The sequence below is a fragment of the Hylobates moloch genome, unplaced genomic scaffold (assembly GCF_009828535.3).
Source record: "Hylobates moloch isolate HMO894 unplaced genomic scaffold, HMol_V3 SCAFFOLD_9, whole genome shotgun sequence".
Taxonomy (NCBI): domain Eukaryota; kingdom Metazoa; phylum Chordata; class Mammalia; order Primates; family Hylobatidae; genus Hylobates; species Hylobates moloch.
In genome coordinates, this window is record NW_026652284.1 from 25,658,643 (window position 1) to 25,680,485 (window position 21,843).

The 21,843-nt window shown below is 56.8% G+C and overlaps 1 protein-coding gene across 7 annotated transcripts in view; it reads right to left on the bottom strand.

Annotated features, from left to right (window-relative positions):
* AHDC1 (AT-hook DNA binding motif containing 1) overlaps positions 1 to 21,843 on the bottom strand; it is a 68,772-nt gene that overhangs the window by 23,937 nt on the left and 22,992 nt on the right. The gene's annotated exons all lie outside the window — the stretch shown is intronic.

Consider the following 21,843-nt stretch of genomic DNA (forward strand, 5'->3'; position numbering starts at 1 on the left):
GCCCTCCTCACCACCCCCCTGCTTCCTGCCCATTTGTCTGCCTCCTTGAGGTCTGTACTGGAACCCAGAGGGGGTCTGGGAACCAGGCCTCACGGATGCTTACAGGTTCTGGTTGCCTGGGAGTTTGTATGTGTGTGATCGAGATTCTGCCTGTACAAATGCATATCTGTCAAGGCTCAGCTGTCTGGGTAAATACACCTGTATGTGGGTTCCTGGGTCTATTTAGCCTGTTCGTGCTTCCCTGTATTTCTGTATGTCCGTGTGAGTACATGTGGGCTTAAGCGTGTCCATGTGTGGGATCACGTGTTTGCTCCGTTGTGGCTGCTGTGGTCAGCTGTGTGTGTGTATGTGTGATGCCAGGTTAAGTGTGTGCCTGGATTTGGTGTCTTCAGTCATACATGTGGGTATGTGCATTTTTCACATTTCTTTCTATTCGTTTGTGTGTGTGTGTGTGTGTGTGAGTCTAGCTAAGCCTGTTTGTATGTGTGTGAGGACACAAGGGTGCATGTGTGCCTGTGTGTAGCCAGGTGAGCCCAGGGGTGGCTAGGTGTGAGCATGCCTGGGTGTGCACACGCTCTGCCTGGCTCTCTGCATCTCGCTGTGTCAGGAGCCAAACCGGCTCCTGCCTGTCTCAGAGCTCTCTGGATGTGTGTTTGGCGGGGGGTGGGGGCGTGCGGCTGATCCTCTGCTGTCCCTGCAGGTTTCCAATCTCGAGGCCTGTGACTGCAGGCACTGGTGTCACTGTGGATCAGTGTTGCCTCCCTCCCACCTCTGCCTTTCTCTGGGTTTTCAGGGTCATGGTGTGGCAGTATGACTGGCCACAGTGTCCCTGTGGGTCTCTTTCACCATGGGTCAGTATGTGCTCGTGTGTGTGTCCATGCATGTGTGGATTTGTGTGACCTTACTGTGTGTCTGTGTACCACGGCGTGTCTCTGTGTATGTCAGTGGGTCCTTGTGCTATGTCATTGTATGTTTGTGCCAGTATGGCAGTGTGTCAGCGTCAACACGTGTGAGCAGGTCTGTGTGCCATGGTGCGTCAGCACCACGGTGCCCCAGTGTTTGTGTGGTAGCTTTGTGAAGGGCTCAGTGTGTGAGTGCGTGTGCGCATGCATGTGAGACACCCTTTGTGAGACAGTGTGTGTGTGTCTGTGTCACTGTGTTTGTGTGTGCCTGCTTCCCTCTTCCCTCCCTCTCCCTCCCTTCCTCTCTCTCTCTCTCTCTCTCTCTCTCTCTCTCTCTCTCTGTAGGAGCCAGACAACTCCCCAAGCCTGGATTAGGGACAATTTATCCACAGGCAGAGAAGGAGAATTCCAACCTGCCAGAGCCTCCCTCCTCTGATCTGTCCCCCCTTTCCCTGTGGTTGGGTGGGCATAGAAACACAGCCCGGCAGCTCCCAAGCCCTTGGGGAGCCCCCACCTTTGCAGCTCCCCAGAGGCCCAGGAGGAAGGAAAAGATGGGAATCTGGGTGGCCCTAGAGCCCTCCAGTGGGGGTAGATTGGCTGCCCCCCATTCAGGCCCCCACAGCTCGGCTCATCTTGGCCCTGTTCTCCTACAGATGGTGGTGGTGGGTGGGGGGAGTCTGCATGGGGTCTGCCTGGCCCTGAGGGTTGGGGGGACTTCAGGAGCAAAGCTCCCCTCAGCCCCTCCACAACCTGATACTCCCCAGCAGATAAACGTCAGGCCCCTACTCAGTGTAAATGAACTTCCAACAGTGCCCACACAGGCTGGGGGAGCCGCTGGGAGGCAGAGGACAGTGTGGTGGGGGGAACGCAGCAAGGAGGGGTGCAGGGGCTGGGCTGGGACTAAGGCTCCCTTCACGGTGCTCCAGGCGCAAGGCAGAATCACATGTTTCCCATTAGCTGCTCTGGCCTCCTTGTTCAGGGGGTGTTGGCTGGGGGAGATTTGTTCTGGTTGCAGACACCAGCCGAGACCACACAAGAGAGAGAGAGGAAAAGACAGAGAGAGAGAGAGAGAGAGAGCGTGCCAGAGGGAGAGAGGAAAAGACAGAGAGGAAGAGGGAGAAAGACACACAGGGAGACACAGAGACATGGGGAGAGAAACAGACAGAGAGACAGAGAAAGACAGAAACTGGGAGACAAGCACGCACAAACACAAAAGCAGAGACGGACTGGTGATGAGGGGCTCATGGAAGAAGGGAGATGGAGAGGAAGGTAGAGAGAGGCGGGTGAGACCTTATCAGAGGCTGAGGGGAGGGGGTAGCTCAGGCCCAGAGCGAGTCTGAGGCCAGTAAGGACCAAGGAAGAGCCCCAGAGAGGAGAGGGGCATGGGGGAAGCGAGCCAGGCAGAGATGGGAAAGGCAGGAGAGAGCAGGGACCAGGGATTTCTGCAGGAGCCTGAGAAAGAGGCGGCGAGGCAGAGGCAGGGTGGGCCGGGGAGAAGGGCCGAGGGGAGGCCTGTGTGGGCAGTAGACAGGCCAGAGCTGGGATGTGTGGGCAGGGGGAGTGGACGTGCCCGAGCTGGCTGGGCGGGGGCAGCCAGCGCGCCGACGCTTCCGCCTCCTGACCCCCGAGCCTGGGAGAGATAACAGGCTCGAATAGTGCTGACTTGCGGTTCAGAAATCCAATATCCTCCCCGGTGCACTGATCGACTACCTGAGCTCCCGGCCCGCGCAGAGCTGCCCCGATTAATCCTGCGGCTCTACAAGCCTTAATTAGTTGAACAGTTTCAGGGGCAGGAGAGGCAGGAAATAGGGTCCCCAGGCCCTCAGGGACACAGCCCCCTGCCCCCCATGCAAACCCTGCCTTGGTGCCCCACCTCACAGACACACACCTGTCCTGGCCCTAAAGGCCCTTCTCCACACCATCTGAAGAATGCTGGGTCCCTCCCCCTAAGGAACAGTCCCACGGGCTGACATGTGGGTGAGAGGGTAGATCATGCGGGACTGAGCACCCCCAGCCCCTACTTGTCCCTCTGCTCAGGGCCCCAAGCATTTCCTCTGGCCAGCCCTTTGGGGCTCTGTGGTCTGCATGGGAAGGCCCCACCAGCTGCCAGCCCCATATCACCAGGCAACATGTCGTCTCTTTAGAGTGAGACACGAGCTCCTAAGTTACTGACAACTTCCCAACAGCATGAGAGAATCACACATGCCACTCCCCACAGCAGCCTGCGACGGGCACATGGTGACATCTCACACACACAACAGCCAGAGACAGGCGCACAACTTGGTGACAACCCTCCTAACGGGATGAACTAAGCACATAACCTGTCGCTTCCTCCAAAGCATGAGATGGGCACACCTGACACACCCTCGACAGCATGGGGCAGGCGTCTGTCACTCCTCACAATGGCATGACACACAACCAGGCACCCCCACACTCACTAATAGGACATGAATGCACAGAGAACCTGTTACACAGCTGACCAAGACACACACACATGCACGCATGCACGCATACACCCACGCAAAGAACCTGTCACACAGCTGACCATGACACACACACGTGCACACACACACAGAACCTGTCACACAGCTGACCAAGCCACACACACACATACACACGTGGGACAAGTCCCATCTTCCAGGTGTGAGGAAGGCATGGACCCCTCCACCCACCACACAGCATGAGGCAGGGACACAACCTCGCCCCTGCCTGGGAATCCTCCCTGCAGACTGTGGGATGGGTACGCAACATGTCACCTCCCCGGCTGCCTTGGACAGGTGACAGCCCACCTCACCCCTCCCCCATCACTGTCACCAGCCCGGGTGGTGCTGTCCCTCTGCCTGCAGAGGCGTCACAGCTCACAGGGCATGAATGTCACCCCAGCACTGCCAGAGCCGGGCACAGCCACACATTGCCCCAGTGACAAACACCACTGGCCCCAGAGGAGGTGAAGGCACACAGGGCTCTGGTGTGACCTTGGTCTCTGGACACCAGGAGGGGAGGTGCTGTGGCTTTCCGCCCAGTGGCGGGTGCTGGGGGAGAGGAGTGCTGGGGAGGAAGCTGCCTGGACGCACTGACTACCTGGAAATGCCACCTCCCCCAGCCCCCACTCCACTCCATTTCTTATTCACTGTAGTTGTGTATCTAGGGAGGGGGCTGAATGAGTGGTGGAGGGAGGGCTGTCCTGAGGCCTGAGGAGCTGTTACTATGAGACTTAGAGATCAGTGGGGAGTAGGGCGGGTAGGGGTTGCTCTCACCATGTGCTCAGTGGGGAGGGTGTGGGATAATGGCTTGAGACCCCCACAGCTTCCAGGGCAGCCCTTCTTCCTTACAAAGGCCCCCTCTCCAAACTTCAGGCCACAGAGCTGGGGACAAGGAGGCCAAAGTCCAGGGACATGACTCACCCAGGGAACAGGCCCAGCCTGCTGGCCATAGCGGTGAGGGAGGCCAAGAGCCAGGAGGCCCGGGGTTCCAGTCTGAGCTCCTCCAGGGCCAAGCTGGGTGACCTTGGAGCAGCAGCTCAGCCTCTTTGGCTTTGGGGAGGGGGGAAGGGGCCGCAGTGAGAGAAGTACCAGGGTCAGAAAGAAGAAGCTGAAGCTGGAGACCAGCAGGCAGCGAACTTCAGGCCACAGAGGGCTCCAGCCCCGCTCCCCTGCTCCCCTGCTTCCTCACAAGGAACCTCATCTTCCTCATCTGTAAAACAGGGACAAGAGTGCCAGCCTCACGAGACAAGGTAGCATAAAGTGGGCCGCTCCTCAAGAAATGGGAAGCTTCTGATTGAAGAGAGGGAGAAATAGACTAAGAGACTTGCCCAAGCCACAGAGCAAATTAGGATCAGCTGAGCTCAGCCTCCATCTCCTGGCTCCCCACCTGGAGCTGTTTCTTTAAGACTGCTTGGAGGTCAAGTGTGGAGGGGGACAGGGGAGATGTTGGGGTGTTGTTGGATGCAGTGCCTCCCTGCCGCCCAATGAAGGCCAGTGAATCTGACAGGAGTCCACCATACCCTACCTTTACCCTAAACCCCACTTGGCCCACAGCTTGGACACGAGGAGTGGCTCTAAGGGGAGGGAGGCACCCCACCTCCCACCCCATCATGACCAGCAGCAGCACCTGGTGCTCGGAAGGACTAGAGGATCTGAGATGTCAGTGTCTAGGGCCCCTCGTTTTACAGGAGCCCAGAGAGGGAAAGGCCTAGCCTGAGGTCACACAGCATGACAGCAGAAGAGCCTAGAGTCCTGGCCAGGGACAGCCTCAGAGCAGAGTCCCTCTAGCCCCTGGGGGTGGCTGGAGCTGGGGGGCCCTGGGGGACTGAGTAAAGCGTGGCGACAGATGGCCTGCCGAGGCAGCGGCGATCTGGGCGGCTGGCAGGCATGCTCGCTCCCGCGCAGGGAAGCGGCTAATTTTAGCTGAGGCCTCGATGCCAGCTTTGTTCCCCCCACCCACCCGCCGAGGGGGCCCAGCATGCCTTGCGTGCAACCTGCCTCCCCCAGGCACCCCTACTCCCCCGCCTGGCCCCTTGGTGAGTAGTGCCCAGACCCCAGGATCCTAGAACGGTCTGCGTGATCGGGCCTCACCACACCCAGAGGTGAGGCCTGACTCCCCTACCCCAGGGCCTGTTTACCCACGACTCCAAGCTCATTCCATGAAGAGGGGCGAGAGAGGAAGGGCAGAGGCCACTGCCCAGACTGGGAGGGCGGGCCAGACAGCAGGGGCTGCCAGTCTTAAGGGGAGGCGAGGCACTGTCGTCCACCCAACCCTTAAGGAGACAGGACCCTGATTCCACCATGCCCTGGACAAACATTCTGTCTGGTGTCCCCCGGTGCTGGTGAGCAAGGGGCGGGAGTCACTCTAGTCTTTCCTCGTTCCTCATAACTTTGAGTTTGTTCCAGGAACTCAAAGCACTTTAAAGAAGTCAGACATGAAGCAAGGATAGTATCCCTATACCATCTGGGGAAACTGAGGCATAGTCTGACATTGCCATCATTTTAGCAAGGGAAGGGACAAATCCCAAGAATCAGTGAGGCCTGTTCTCTAGAGAGCTTCTTGGGCCAGTTTAGCTCCTGGAACTATCTTCTGTTCCCACCCTGGGCTAGTGGAAGGTGGACTAGATGGATGGAGCCCATCCCCTAAAACCGTGGACAGGCAGACTCACACCCTTGTTTCCTGGTGCCACACTCTCTGCAGGCTCTTCAACCTTGCACCCTCCATTTCAGGTTCAACCACATGAGCCCAGTGGGGATTCCAGGACATCTGGCCCCTACTAAAAAGAGGGATCCTTTGGGGTGACTCTGGAGCCCCGCCCCCTGCACCAGCTCCCCAACCTTCACAGGCCTGGGAAGGAAACAACCTGGTAGGAAATAGAGTAAGGAGACCTGAAAGGCCCAGCTCTGAAAGAAAGATATGTATTTAGAAGGAGAAAGTCAGAAGAAAGACAGGGGGCGGGAGAAATCAAGGCAGAGATTCAGATCCAGGAAGAGAGACAGAAAGACAAAGGACACTGAGGCAGGAGAAACAGGGCAGAAAGAGGCGGAAGGAGAAAAAGATCTGGAGGGAGGGGGCGAGAGCCAGAGAGGGAGAGAGAGGGCGACCATGCCAGAGGAAGGAAAACAGCAAGAAAGAGACTCAGGAAGAGAGAGAGACAAGGAGGAAGAAAAAGACAAAAGAGAGAGACAGGCAGGATGATGCAGAGACAAAGACACACGCACAGGGGGGAAGAGATGGAGAAGGAACCTGAGGAGTCTGCACAGACAGGCGGAGGCACAGAGCACCAGCGACCCAGGAGCTGGAGACAGACAGACGGACTGACACACCCAGAGCCCCATAGCGACAGTCGGAGGGTGAGACACACTCAGATGGGGTGGGAAGAGGGGGTGACACTAAGTGTTAGAGTGTGGGGGGAACAGCAGGAGTAGGCAGAGGTGAGGAGGGAGGGGGAGGAGGAGGAGGAGGAGGAGGAGGAAGAGGAGGAGGAGGGATGTCATTGCCAGAACTGGGGGGGGACAGAGGACAGAAATGGAATGTGGGTCTGGGCATGAGGCTCACAGATGCATCGGCTCTGGTTTCAGCTGGGGCAGTTGGCTGCTAGGGTGGGGGGAAGAAGGAGCAGAGCTGTCGAGGGAGGGGGGCCTGTTGCCATGGCGGCGGGCACGGCAGGGGCACAGTCTGCTGGCACTTGGAGCTCTGGGCATGGTAGGGGGCTGACTGAGGGGGAAAGGCAGGGTAAGGAAGAAGTCTCGCCCCTGCCCTCGGGGCTCTACCAGGAAGAAAGTTTCCAGAGAGCCACAGAGATGCTGGGAGTGGAGCATGGCTCTGGGCCCTGCCCAATCCTAGGGAGGCTGTGGAGAGTGCACTGCTCTCCAGGCCATCTGTGGGCATCCCAGCTTCCTGCGTGCGCCTCAGGCTGGCCCTGGGGACCCTCCTCCTCTCAGTCCCCTCCAGTCTAGCTGAAGATCCTGCATGCTGCTGCTTGCAGGAAAGCAGCAAGATTGTGAATTCAGGATCTGTAATCCTAACGCAGAGCCCAGGCCTACCGGGCTCCAGTTGCCAAGGCGACGGCGGGTCAGAGGGCAGCGCGGGGCGCCCGCTCCTCCAAGTCAGAATCCCAATTGTTAAAGCCCAAGAATAAACAGCTGAAGCGGCCGTCGGGGGGCCGGGAGGGGGGCTGAGGTCTGCATCGGCTCAGTGTGGTGTTGTCAAGCGAGATGTCACTAATTGTCTGAAGGAACAGGCTGAGGCAGCTCTTAACTGCTTCCGTGCCACCGGAGACACCTTGGCTGCCTGGTCCCATCCCTGGGGCCTCCCAGCATTCCACCGGGCCAGGCTGTTGGTGGGAGCAGTGCTGGCCCAGCATAATCCCTGCCTCCCTTGCACTGCACTGAACCCCACGTACTTGTGGCTCCTAACCCTCCTCTTTGCTCAACTTGGAACCTCCCACCTGCAAGCTAAATCATTATGTCCCCAACACAAACACCCTCAAATCACTGGGCCTACAATACTCCTTGCAGCCCAGAACTGCCCCTTTGGCTTGCAAAAGCCCTCCCAGCTCCCCCAACATCTCTCCCTCTTCCCAGAAGTTGGGGTTCTCGTCCATATTTGTGGATTGCAGAGGAAGGTAGGCCTAGGGCTCTTCCAATCTGTGGGGAGGGACAGGGAAGGGCAGAGGCCTCCTATGGGGAGAGGTGAGGCCTAAAGCAAGTCTCTGTGCAACTCCCTGCTCTTAGTCACACACCTGAACCAAAGGCCTGAAGGAAGTTGGGAAATCTGGTTTCCAGCTTTGATGCTCCTACCTCCTTTTTCTGTGTGACTTTGGGTGCACTGGTGACTATTCTGAGGCGGGCCGGTGTCTGTAACGCCTCACCAGAGGAACACCCAGCCCTGTGGGTGAGAAGGGCCCGATAGAACAAGGTGGACAGCCCGCAGAAATGCAGCCGGTAAGCCGTTCCATGGAGCAGTGTGGGGTACACAGCAAACCGTTCAGTGGATGGCAGCTAGCGCTGGCAGTAGTGCTGGTACTGCCCTTAACTACAGAGGGCCCTAGAGGGTGCAGGTAATCAGAAAAGATCGGAGGGTAGGTTCTGGGAAGGCTTCCTGCAGAAAGTGGTACTTGGCAAGATCTTGGGGCAGGTGGGCAGGAAGGTGGAGCACTCCAGGAGAGAGGTCTCGTGAGGAGCTTCACGGGAGCAGAGCAGCTCGGTCTCAGGTCGCTCGCGTGTTCAGCCTCTCCCAGACTTGGAAGGGCGAGGCCTTCAACGGTCTCCCCGCCCCTTAGGCCGGCCCTGCCTTTTCCTCCACCTCCCGCCGACTCCACCCACAGCGCGTCCTGAACACCAGGAGCGGTGCCGGCGAGGGGGCGGGCCGCGCGGGCCGGGCTCCCGGAGATTGGTAGCACCTGGAGTGATGTCGCGAGGGGCGGGGTCGGGGCTTCGGACACGCCCTCTTCCCCGGGCGCTCTTCCCCGGACCTTTTCCCCCGGCCACGGCGCGGGTCCCCGGGAGGGGGCGCTCCGCTCGCTGCGCCCCGCAGGTGGGGGCCTGCGGCGGGCCGGGCCGGGGCGCTCTCCGTGGGCGGGGAGCTGGGCGCGGAAACAGGGGATCCCCCAGAGAGCGCCCAGCCCAGCCTGGGGCTGGACACGTACAAAAGGCGACTTGTTCTTTCTTGGGATGCCTGCGCCTTCTCAAACATACCTACAGCCGCACTCCAGGGACAGCTACACCCACAGAGCCGCACAAAGCCTGCCAGGGTGGGGCGCGGGGGGCTGGCGAAAGCCCCAGAAGTCGGCCGTAAGAAGAGCCCTGCCCCGAGCCCCCCCCCAACTTGCCACATACTCAAAGCCCCCTCACCCCATCCCACCCCAAATCATCTGGACACTACCCCCCCATCACCCAGTGCGCAGCCCTGGGGACACTGACGCAGTCACATTCTGGAAACTGCCTTCTGCCTCATATGGTCTATAGCTCACCAACCCCTGCTCTGGAGTCAGACTGCCAGCTGCAATCCTGGCTCCACACTGTGTGTGACCTTGGCATCCAATAAGGCTTGTTAAGGTTACTTTTTACTGAGCACTTACTCTGTGCCAATCCTCGTCATCACCCTACATGGTGAGTACTATTAGTCTTATTTTGTAGATGGGGGAACTGAGGCTTGGGTAAAACAGCCTGCCTAAGACGGGCAAGGATTTGAACCCCATGTTCTTCCATGTCGCATCATCTCAGCCTCCCATCACAGCACCTTACACCCTAGCACCCCACCACACACACAACCGCAGACAGCAAAGCCATCTATCTCAGAGTTGAGGTGTAATTCTCCACCCCAAACATATCTCACTGTCACAGTCTAGTCCCAGGCGGGTTCTCTCACTACTCAAGTGTGTTTGGGGAAGGGAGGGGCATCTCCTACCTCTAAGCTTCCCCAGCCCTGATGCTGGCCGTCAGGAGTCATAAATGGGGCAGCGTGACGGCAGGGCCAGAACGGGCTACCTCTAACCTTTCCAGCAGGCTCACCTCCACCTCCCCTGACCCCCGGATGACAGAGCACTGCCATATTGGTTGGGGCGCCTGGCCTGTAGCTCTCTCCCTGACCCCACAGGCCTGGACCCTCCCCTAGCCCCCAACCCCTGCTGAGAACAAGTAGAAACAAACTCCTTCCTGGATGTCAAACACCTTTCCTGGGGGAGGCGGCACTGTGATGCCCTGAGTCTGGCGAGGGAGAAGGATCGGGTTACTCTTTCCCCAGCTGTGCCTGGACTCCCTGCAGCTGACCTTTCACCTCAGCCAGGCCAGGACCCAAAGGGGGCTGGAGTCCAGCCTTCACCTCCTGTTAACCCTCTGCATTCCTCATCTTTCCATTCCTGGGCCCCCAGCGGGTCTCAGGAAGCCCAGCCGGGCATGCCAACCTTTCCCTACCCTCCCATCCTAGGGTCTGGTTTCCCAGAGAGCTTTACAGAATGCTCCTCCCTGCCCCCTGCCCAAGCTGCCCTGCCGGGATCAGATACCTCCGCCCAAGCAGCTGAAAATGACCTGGGCTATTTTCGCTCTGGGATCACGTTGCAAACTCCCCCTTGAGCTGGCAGCTTCCCACACCCCTCCAGACCATCGCCCCCCACCCCTCATCCCTCACCCAGGGCTACTGACTAACAGGACAGGAGAGCTTTTAGAGACCACTTGCCTAAACCCTTCAAATGGGGATACTGAGGCCATGAGGAGTCGGGCACAGGGCTGGGCAAAGAACCAAGTTTCCTGGGTCCCCGCCCAGGTCTCTTTCTACTGTCTAGCACAGCCTGATCCATACCCTAGATCTCAAATCCTCTGACCCAGCCAAAAACCTAGCCAACCTCCCCTAAGCACCAGAAAGTCACACTGCAGGCTACCAACAAGTCCCTGAGCTGCCCTGCATGTCAGAAACTGCCTTGGCCACACTCTTCTCTTTGTTTAGAACTGGGACCAGGTCTGTACCTGTGTCACAGGCATGTGCACCACTGGAAGGTTTTAGGGGGTGCAAATTGGGAGGAAAGATAGGGAGATTGAGGCCTAGAGGAATGAGGAGATGAACTCAAGCTTTATGTATCTTAATACTTCCCAGCAGCCCCTTGCCCCAGCTTCTTGGCCCCCCCTTTCCATTCCTGCAAACCCACCCCCCTCCAGGCCCCTGCCCCTGCCCCTCTGCCTCAAGCCCCAGCCCTCCTGGGCAGGAATGTGACTGGTCAGGTCTGAGCTGACCACATGAGTGGCTATAAGGTGACAGACCCCCCCACTCTCCCATCCCCCCAGCCTAGGGGAGCTCACATACCAAGGCAAGGGGTGGGAGAGCTCCTTTAACCCTTTGCAGCCTGACTTTCAGGGAGAAAAGGCAGGGTACTCTACTTCCTGTGGCCAGACCCAGTGTGGGCTGCCAGGTGGAGGGAGTGTAGGAAAGAATCTCCTTTAGCAAGCGGGGGTGGAATGAGGGTATTCAGAGAGTCCCCACTAGTATTCTCTGCCACCCCAAATGTCCCATTTCATCTGCCATGCCATTTGGAAAAATAGTCATGAGCTGGTGCTGAGGGTGGAGAAGGAAAAGAGGCATTATGAACCCCAACCTCAGGAACCCCTAGTCCAACGGGAGAAATACAACCCTGCCCTGGGGAGTCTGATGGGGGAGACCAGGCACAGAGGCAGGCTGGGACAAAGAGCCTGGAGTGGAGCAGAACCCTGAGCTGCAGCAGGAGGAGGAAGCAGCCAGGGCAGGAGCAGAACAAGTCAGGTGGGGTCAGACCGGACAGGCTTCCCGGAGGCCCCCTCAGCCCACAGCCCTCCCCCCAGGCTCTGGAATCTCGGGGGTCAGGGCTGAGGGACAGCCCCACCCCCTGCTCCCCTCAGGCTCAGGAATTCCACCAGCCAAGGAGCGGGGGGTGGCTGCTTCGGCTTCAGTCCAAGTTGGCTCCCACTGGACCGAGAACAGCAGCTCCTCCTCGGCCCCCTACTTCACCCAAGCCCTGGGGCTGGCCCCCAGCCCCCTCCCCTCCCCCTCCCAGGCTGGCATGGTGTGTGCCAGGCGCTGGCAGAAAACAAACCCGCCGGGGTGGGTTTGCAGGGAGCGGGGTAACCTTGACACAGTTGCGGCAGTCGCTAATGGCAGACACACACTCCGCCTGTTCTGGGGGGACTGTTGCCGTTGCTAGGAAACCAGCAGCCGCGTGAATGGAAATGGGTCAGTAAACCTGGGGAGAGATAGTGTGACACTCGAACCACTGCAGCTGCTCCAGCCCACACCGAAATCCCTCCTCTTCAATATTTATCACTCCCGCCTGGGCCCTCAGCTCCTGCCAGACCCTGCACCAGCCTGGCCTTCAGCTCCCCAACTCAAGGCCCGACAGGGGTGGGGGAGAAAAGAAATGGAGGGGGTTGCTTATCCATTTTGGGGGGTGGTCCAGACGGGGTGGAACTGGTTCTGGAGGAGATTGAACAGGAAACAAAGTCTAATCCCGTGGTGGGGAAGGGGTTAAAAGGTCAATTCACGCCTGTTCCTGACTTAGGCATCGTGGTAAAATTACTGAGAGTGAGGGGGCTTGAGGCTGCCTGCCTGCTTACCTGTGGAGGGACTGATTAAGACAGGAGACCTCCCTCCAGGTGTCCTGGGGCCCCCCTCTGTACAAAGATAGAGGAGAAGAGACACCCAAAACATGGCCAGGATTCACTCACAGCCTGAAAACACCACCGGATGGTCCCAGTACAACCCAACATCTGATAGCAGCCCAAATGGCCAGGAGCTGCCTACTGCCTCACAACACCGTTCTGGACAGCTACGCGTCGTACCCCAGCCAGCCACACACGCACTGTTCAGAGGCCCTGACAACACCCCTACAGATACCCCCACAACAGAACATGACAACTCCAATTCCGAACAGTGCCACTCAGCTCAACATCCATAAACAACTGACAAACCCAGGCGCGGGCGAAACCACGCAGTGTGGGACTGTGCTGACTCCAGCCGCTTCCCCAGGAGGCTGGAGCCTCCCTGAGGAGCCTGTCCTGACCCAAAGCCCGGCTCTCTGGTTCATGGGTGTTTCTTCCTCCCTCCCACTGCCAGCCTCCTCGTCCTGCACACACCTCAACACACTGCCCCTGCAATCGCTCTTTTGGAGACACCATCCCACGAGCTAGCTGCCTTGTGCGCCACGCCCCCATTCCCTGGAGGCTGACTGGTCACTGACACACACATTCCCTTCCCCTAGAAGCACACGGTCTCACAGCCCCGCCTGACACAAGTCTTGTTCCTATGCACAGGCCTCTCCACAGACAACAGAGACCCAGGGAAGCAGCGGTGCCACTGGCTTGGGTGATATGCCCCCTCCATCCACCATAACCTCCACCAGTATCTCTGAAGGGTGTGTCTCAGGAAGGGAGGCACTCCAGCCTTCTGGGGGTGGGGTGGGGATACCTTGACAGGAATCTCGGAGCTGACTTGGTTCTCTGTGTGCGTCTATCTCCTAGGATACATCAGTCAACACAGGCTTGGAGCCTGTCAGAGCTAGAAGGTGCCTTAGGGAGCCACTAATCCAACCTCCTTTGCTATGCAGGAGGAAGGAAACCAAGGCCCAGAGAGGGGAAGCAGCCTGCCTAACGTCACACAGCCCAACTGCTGGTTGCCAGCCCCTTTTTCTTTCATAGTTCCCCAATGGGAGCCCTCTATGGGTGGGAGAGACACTGGGGAGTAGGGTACAGTTAGCCCGGGAAGGCTTTTCTGAGGCAGAGGGAGGTGGGACTGGACTAGTTGGGAGGGGAATCTGTAGTCCTAGAGAGGAGTTTATGAGAACTGCCCAGCAGTGCATCCAAAGCCATGAGCACCTCGCAGCCCTGGAATTTGGGCCACATAAATTTGGTGGGATCCAGGCCTTGCCAAAAAGAGCTGGTGGATGCTCATTCCTGCTCCACTTTCTATCCCAGGGCCCCAGAGAGCTGTCTCTCCAAACCAAAGGCAAGGGAAGGTTACACAGTTCCCTATACCTGGCCTTGAATGCAAGTTCCCTCTGTGGTCCAGGGCATCCCTGCTTTTTATATTTACATAGATCTCTGCCAGGAAGCCTCTGCAATGCACGAGTAAAGAGGTGTTCTGCTAGGTAGTTTTTATTTCAACTCCATTTTGCAGAAAAGCAAACTGAGGCTCACAAGAGGTAGGGTAATTTGCTCAAGTTCACACAGACAACAAATGGGGCCTTGAGCTCCTTCCAGTACACCAGGGTCTTTCCCAGTGGACATGGAAGGCCAATCAAACAGGAAACAGGGAGAACTGGGGGTAGGAGAGGTTGGGAGTTGACACAGGCCCAGGCCCAACATCCTGGGCTAAGGAGGAGCCCTGAGGCATCTGAATTTGAATCTGGGTATCTGGCAGTGGTGGAGTGAAAGGTCAGCAAGGAGATGAGAGGAAGAGGAAAGCAGAATTCCACCAGCCTCACAGCCTGCCTGGACCACCCCCTGGGGAGCCAGCCTGGAGCTCTCTGCCAGCCCCCGCCCCACCCGCAGTGGAAGGCAAAAGGAGCACTGTGAGGAGACTAGTGTGACAGAGACCTTGGGAAGTGAAATCTCACAGGCTTGGTGCAGGGTAAGGGAATTCAAATGTTTTGGGGGCTACCTCTATTCCTCAGGATGGGGCTGGATGTCACACGGGTGCCTCTCATTTCCCACCCTTACTATGTGCAGATGCTATGCTAACTGATTGAAATGTTGTGCAACTTTAAGCCCCACCACAAGGCCATGGCCTATCTAATGTTATCTAGTTTTTCACGTGAGGAAAGGGAAACTCAGGAGTAAAAGGACTTGTTCAAGGTCACACCGCCAGCGAGTGGCAACCGTGGCATAGGTGAAGGGTGCCTATCCCGACTGCTTTTGTTTGCCATGGTGAGAGTATGCTAGGTGGGGGCAGGAAACAGAACTGAACAGGGGCCACTGGCAGGGGGAGAAGGGTCCACCATCAGATGGGGAAGATGCCTGCTGAGTTGCCAAAAGGTTCATCAGTTTGCAGAGCACCAAATGGTGCTGGAAGGGAACAAAGTTGTGGGAAAGCGCCCCTTCCCCTCCCCAGCAAAGGGCAGGGTAGACCTCTTTCCTTCCCCAACCCATAGTGCCAAGAGTGAGCCCTGAGAGGTCGCATACCTACTCCTGGATTCTCAGGACTCCTGTAAAAGGAAGCCCCTCCCACCCCGGGGTCCTTCTCTGGACTCTGGGGCCTGCGAGGTGCAGAAATTCCCTCAAAGAAAGCTACTGTCGCCGTCGGGAAAATTATCCAGGATTTTCCCAGCACGTCTGCCCCCACTTCGGCTCCGCAGTTGGGAGGCGGGGCGGGGGTGCTGCATGCCGGGAGAAGACTGCCTTGCCTCCCTCCTAGCAGCCCTCAGATTCCTCTGGCTCGAGCAAGAAGCTCCAGTCCGCAGGCCCAGCACTTCTCAGGGCCCGAACAGCCCGCCTCCGAGTTTTCCCGCCGCCGCCGCCTCTGGGGCTACCTGGCAGGCTAAGCTGCCCCTGATCCCTGCCACCTCCGCCCCCCTCCCAGATGAGGCCGCAGTTTCTGGCTCCTGGAGGAGGTGACGGGCCGAGAGGGAAACCAGGCGGCAGGGGGAGGGGCGTTGCCTGCACCTGGCCCTTCTCCGCCGCGCAGGCCGGGAGGGGCGGGACTGGACCCCCGCCAGACCCAAAAAGAGAGGCCGAGGAGGCGAGGGGTGCTCTCTCCACTCCCGCAGTCTGGGGCCGGGCGGCGAGGTCTCCCCCCACCACCCTCGCCGCGGAGGCGCCCCCTACGGTCGGGCACCAGGCGCCTCTGCCCGAGCTGCGCGCTTAGCTCGCTCCCCCGGCCGGCCGCGCTCTCCAGCTGCAGGAAATTCCAGAAGCTCTCCATCATCCCCGCGCAGCGCGCGGCCCGGGCTGCCAAGGCTCCCCGAAGGAGAGCCACATGCCGGCCGGCCGCGCGGCCCGCCCTCGGCCCCCACCCGGTCCAACCCGGCCGGGTAGCCACGTCTGGCCGGGCGGGGGCCAAGCCGGCCGCCCCTTCCCGCGCCCCGGGCCCGGCGGAATGCGTGGCAGCCCCGACCGGGGGCTATTTTGAGCGGGAGGGGAGCGGCCTGGCCTCGGTGTTTTCGGCTTTTTCCTGGCCCCCGGCCCGCCAGGCCCTCGGCTGCCCGCTGGATGGGAGGGGGGAGGGTCATGTGGCGGGGGGAGGGGAGGGCCGTCGCGATCCGGGTCGGGCTCGGGCTCTGCCGCGGCCCGGGGACTGGAGGCGCCCGGCAGCGGTGCGGACCTGCGCTCTCGGACGGGGCTGAGTGGTGGGGTTATTAATAGCGCGCCTGGCTCGGGCAGGGGCTCCAGGGCGCCCGCTACCTGCACGCCCCTCCTCCAGGGAGCACTGGCGGCCCGGCGCTCCCTCCGCAGCGGCGGACTGAGGCCTAACTGGATAGCGCCACCGTGAACCGGCGGCCAATCACAGGCCTCGATTTCCTTACCTGTAAATTGGGGATGAGCTGCCCGGCTTTATAGGGTAGGTGCCATATAAAGGTTTTGTTTGCTGTGTGCCTCTCCTTGGGCAAAACGCTGTCACAATTGGGGGGCCTCCGTTTTCCTTATTAAAATGAAGGGGTCTGAAAAGGTCCTCTGCAGGGAAAGCGTCCGGACATCTGAACAATGCGTTTTCACTGACCACCTATTTGTGCCTAGCGACTACCCAATGGTCACTGCCAACACAGGGCACCTGCCCTGCATTATTAGCATGCGCTAACTCAATTATAAGGCCTCCATAAAGTAGGTAATATTATCCCCTTTTTGTTAATGAGAAGGCTGAAGTTCACGAAGGTTAAGTGACCCACCAAAGGTCACACAGTGTCAGAGGCTAAAGTCAGAAAAACTCTGGTTCCAGAACCCGTTAACCACTGAACACAGTGTTCACCCTGACGCGGGCAGGACAAGCATTGCTGCTTCCCTCCTCCCTTCCAGGCAGTCCCTGGGGCCCCCTTCTGCTCTGGTCCCAGTTCCAGGCATGAGGGGCTGTTCTCAACAGCTCCACTGGGGCCATTCCCACCTCCATCTACCCATAGGGACATGGGGGGATCACACCAGTGTCACCCTTACAACAGTGGAGGCTGCTTAGGGGCATGTGATGACTCGTGACCCTGGCCCTGTCTAGGCAATGGCCATCCTGAGTCTAGCACCTCACACACACATATATACAGTGCATCCCAGTGCTCACCGCCTGCCCACGCCCCCCAACGCCAGCACCCACCGTCATGACATGAACGCAGAGACCAGTACCCTACCTTGCACTGGTGACAGCGCCCCTGTCACAAAACCAGCAGCTTCAGACAGCATCCCTCAACATTCTTCCTGGCTGCTCTGTCCCTGTCCCTCACTCCCTCTCCAGTAGCTCACAGTCCAAATCCCACAATGGATGGGGAAACTTAGGCCCAAGAGGAAGGGATGGGAGGACACAGTCATCCCTCCTGAGACCTGGGGATAGGATCATAAATGAGGAAAGAAAATTGCCTTTGGCCAGTAAATGACAGACGTGGGCATCCAATACAAATCATTCAGCTCCTGGTCGGTTGCCCCACTGCAGCCCTCTGAATCTGTTCAGCTCCTGCTGTGCGGCAGCTAGAGGGGCCCCCAGGACAGGATTCTAGAAATGGGCACCAAGCTGGGACCAGAGTCCTAAGGACCACTCTCTGCTCCCAAGTGTCAGTCCCAGACTACTGGGCCCCTAGGTTTCACCAATCCATCAAATTCTAGACTCAGCCCAGCCTCAGAGCCATGGGGGCAGGGGCATCTGGGGGTGAGGGGAGATGGCATACAGGGGGAACAGCCTAGGACAGGGCTTGGAGCTGCTTCCTGCTCCCCCCACTCCCAAGCAAGGAAGCACAAAGGCTGGCAGGCCCCCCACTCCGCCCCGGAAACCTGGCAGTTTATTTCTGTCTCTGGGCCCCCTGTTTCCACAGAGTCAGTCCAGGAAGGCTGGCAGCAGCTGGCTTGGAGGGGTGGGGCTCCTGCTCTCTCCAGGGTCCAGCTGCCACCCTGCTCCCCTCCCCCTGACCTGCCAGGCCAGACAAGACTGAGGTGACACTGGGATAAGGGACAGGAACTGGGGGCCAGTGCTCAGAGGTGATACTGAATACCCTGAGAGGCCAGAGACCCAACAGAGATTCCACCTGAGGCCAGGGAGTCAAGACTCCAGGGGAGGGAACCCCTGACTCCCCAGCCCACAGCCCAGATGTTCTCCCAGGCAGTCAGACTACACCCAGTTCAAGTCTGCTAAGGGTGTAACCTCTGGCGAGTACAACCCTACTTGTTCCAGATTATTCTGGCTCGTAACTCCTCTGGACCCTGGTCCCAAAGAAAAGCCTGTTTCTAAACCTGTGCTGTCCAACATGGTAGCCACTAGCCACATGTGACTGTGGCTAGTAAGAACTGGAATGCGCTGTAAGTACAAAATATACACTAGATTCTGAAGTCTTAATATATTTTTTAAATGTAAAATACCTCATTAATAATTTTTATAATGCTTATACATTGAAATGATAGTACTTTGGATATATTGGGTTATATAAGATAAATTGTTGGGCCAGGCACAGTGGCTCACGCCTGTAATCCCACACTTTGGGAGGCCGAGGTGGGTGGATCACCCGAGGTCAGGAGTTCGAGACCAGCCTGGCCAACATGGTGAATCCCCGTCTCTACAAAAAATACAAAAATTAGCTGGGTGTGGTGGTGAGCACCTGTAATCCCAGCTACTCGGGAGGCTGAGGCAGGAGAATCACTTCAACTCGGGAGGTGGAGGTTGCAGTGAGCTGAGATTGTGCCACTGCACTCCAGCGAGGGCAACAGAGCAAGACTCTCTCTCAAAAAAAAAAAAAAAAAAAAAGATAAATTGTTAAAATTAATTCCACTTACTTCCTTTTATGTCTTTTTACTTTATTTCTTTTTTTATTTATTTTTTTCTTGAGACGGAGTCTCGCTGTGTCGCCCAGGCTGGAGTGCAGTGGTGCAATCTCGGCTCACTGCAAGCTCTGCCTCCCGGGTTCACGCCATTCTCCTGCCTCAGCCTCTCCGAGTAGCTGGGACTACAGGCGCCCGCCACCACGCCCGGCTAATTTTTTGTATTTTTAGTAGAGACGGGGTTTCACCGTGGTCTCGATCTCCTGACCTCGTGATCTGCCCGCCTCGGCCTCCCAAAGTGCTGGGATTACAAGCGTGAGCCACCGCGCCCGGCCTTACTTTGTTTAATGTGGCTACTTGAAAATTTTAAATTACATATGTGGCTTTTTTTTCCTTTTTTGACACGGAGTCTCACACTGTCGCCCAGGCTGGAGTGAAATGGCGCGATCTCGGCTCACTGCAACCTCCACCTCCCAGGTTCAAGCGATTCTCCTGCCTCAGACTCCTGAGTAGCTGGGATTATAGGTGCCTGCCACCATGCCCAGCTAATTTTTTGTATTTTTAGTAGAGACGGAGTTTTACTATGTTGGCCAGGCTGGTCTTGAACTCCTGACCTTGTGATCCACCTGCCTTGGCCTCCCAAAGTGCTGGGATTACAGGCGTGAGCCACCACACCCGGACACATATATGGCTTCTATTACGTGTCTACTGGATAGTCCTGTTTTAAATCTTTTTTTTTTTTTTTTTTTGAGACATGTCTGGCTTTGTCACTCAGGCTAGAGTACAGTGGTATAATCACAGCTCACTGCAGCCTCAATCTTCTGGGCTCAAGCAATCCTCCCACCTCAGCCTCTTGCATAGCTGGGACTACATGCCACCATGCCCAACTAACTTTTTAACGTTTTTATAGAGACAAGGCCTCACTACGTTGCTCGGGCTGGTGTTCTAGGTCTTGTGGGTTCTGGCTTTGGACTAAAGCTTTGTCTTCTCTGGATCAATATCTGTGTGACTTTAGCTCACTCACTTTCTCATATCTAGACCACAGCCTTATGTGTTAGTCTGAATCTCACCACCCCACACCACCCCACCCCAGTTTTCCGTGAATGTAGGTTCAGCCAGAAACGATGGCTTAGTCTGCTTTATACACACTATTTAGTGCATTTCTTGTTCATCAATCCCCAATGTCTAGATCCCAGCAAGAGTGTGACTACAGATCACCTTTCACGTTAACTTGCCATGGATCTAGGTTCCAGCCTGACATGCCAACATTGTTTGCTTAGATCACTGTCTAATTAGGTTTAAAATCTACACACCCCTCAGGAGGAATAAGGTTCTAGATCAGAGGATGGCAAACTATGGTCCATGGGCCAAATGTGGCCTGTTGTCTGTTTTTATAATTCAAGTTTGATTGGAACACAGCCATGCTTATTCGCTTATGCACTGTCTATGACTGCTTTCAAGGTGCAATGGCAGAGTTAAGTACTACTCATGACAGAGACTGAATGCTTACAAAGTCTGCAATTTTTACTTTCCAGAATGACCATTTTAGATGAGCAACAAATCCAACCCACTATAAATTTAGATTCCAGCCCAAGACCATGGCCTAGTCTAATCTAGATCACCTCCTGCTGTGGTTCTAGACAGTGCTGCCCGCCAGGATCTAAAACCAGAGCCTACCATTGGTTCCCTGGTGCTTGGGTTCCAAATCCTACTCTGATCTCAGCAGATGGGCCCCAGGACTCCTCTCTGGGATGGAAAGGGTGTCTCTACTTCTTAACTCCCCTAGAGAGATCAAGGCCCATGGGCCCTTCTTGATGGCCTTGGGATGTGGGAGGGAGGGCAGATTCCAGAGACAGCACTGGAGGCTGTCAAAGAGTTAGGGGTAAGCCCTTCCAGAACAAGGGGGCAAAATATAATCAGGCCAAAAGATAGAGTAGCCCCACCTCCACCCCTTCCCGGCAGGCTCCAGAGCAAGTCACTTAGCAGGTCATGTGGGAGAGATACCAAGCCCTTTAGAAGCCAGCCAGGGAGCTCTAAATGAAATCCGCATCTCCAGCCCCTTACCTCCAACTACTTGATGCGTCTCCCCTCAGAGCTGAGCTGGCACCACTACCCCTCTTCCCTTTTCTCCTGCTCTGCTATCTCCACCGCTTTCTTTGAAAACCCTCCCATACCTGTCCCCTTCCCTGCCCTTTCTTCTTCCTGAATCCCAGAATCCTTGGCTAACCTTTGTGGTTAAGATCTCAGGGTCTGGATCTGACAAGCCCAGGCTTAATTCCAACTCTGACTCTGGGCAAGCCACTTCATCTCTCTAGGCCTCCTCAGTTTTCTTGTCTGTGAAATGGCAAATAACAATGATAACTATTTCACAGGTTGTTGTATAGCTTTAACAAGATCATGAGGTATATCGCTCTGCCCAGTGCCTGGCACATAATAAGCATTTAATGCTAGCTGCTATTTTTATTACTATTGATCATCTAGCTTAGTTCCGTAAATGGACTTCACAGGTTTATAAACCTCACAAAATTTTAACCAACCAAAAACTTGGTTTTTTTTTTTTTTTTTGAGATGGAGTCTCGCTCTGTCGCCAGGCTGGAGTGCAGTGGTGCAATCTCAGCTCATTGCAACCTCCGTCTCCCGGGTTCAAGCGATTCTCCTGCCTCAGACTCCCGAGTAGCTGGGATTACAGGTGCACGCCACCATGCCCAGCTAATTTTTGTATTTTTTAGTATAGACGAGGTTTCACCATGTTGGCCAGGCTGATCTTGAGCTCCTGACCTCAGGTGATCTGCCCACCTCGGCCTCCCAAAATGCTGGGATTACAGGTGTGAGCCACCACGTCCGGCCTGTTTTTGTTTTTGAGACAGGGTCTCGCTCTGTATCCCAGGGTGGAGTGTAGTGGCGTGATCATAGCTCACTGCAGCCTCAACCTCCTGGGCCCAAGCAATCCTCCCACCTCGGCCTCCCAAGTAGCTGGGACCACAGGCATGTACCATCACACCTGGCTACTTAATTTTTTATGTCGCCCAGGCTCAAAAGTTAAAAAAAAATTTTTT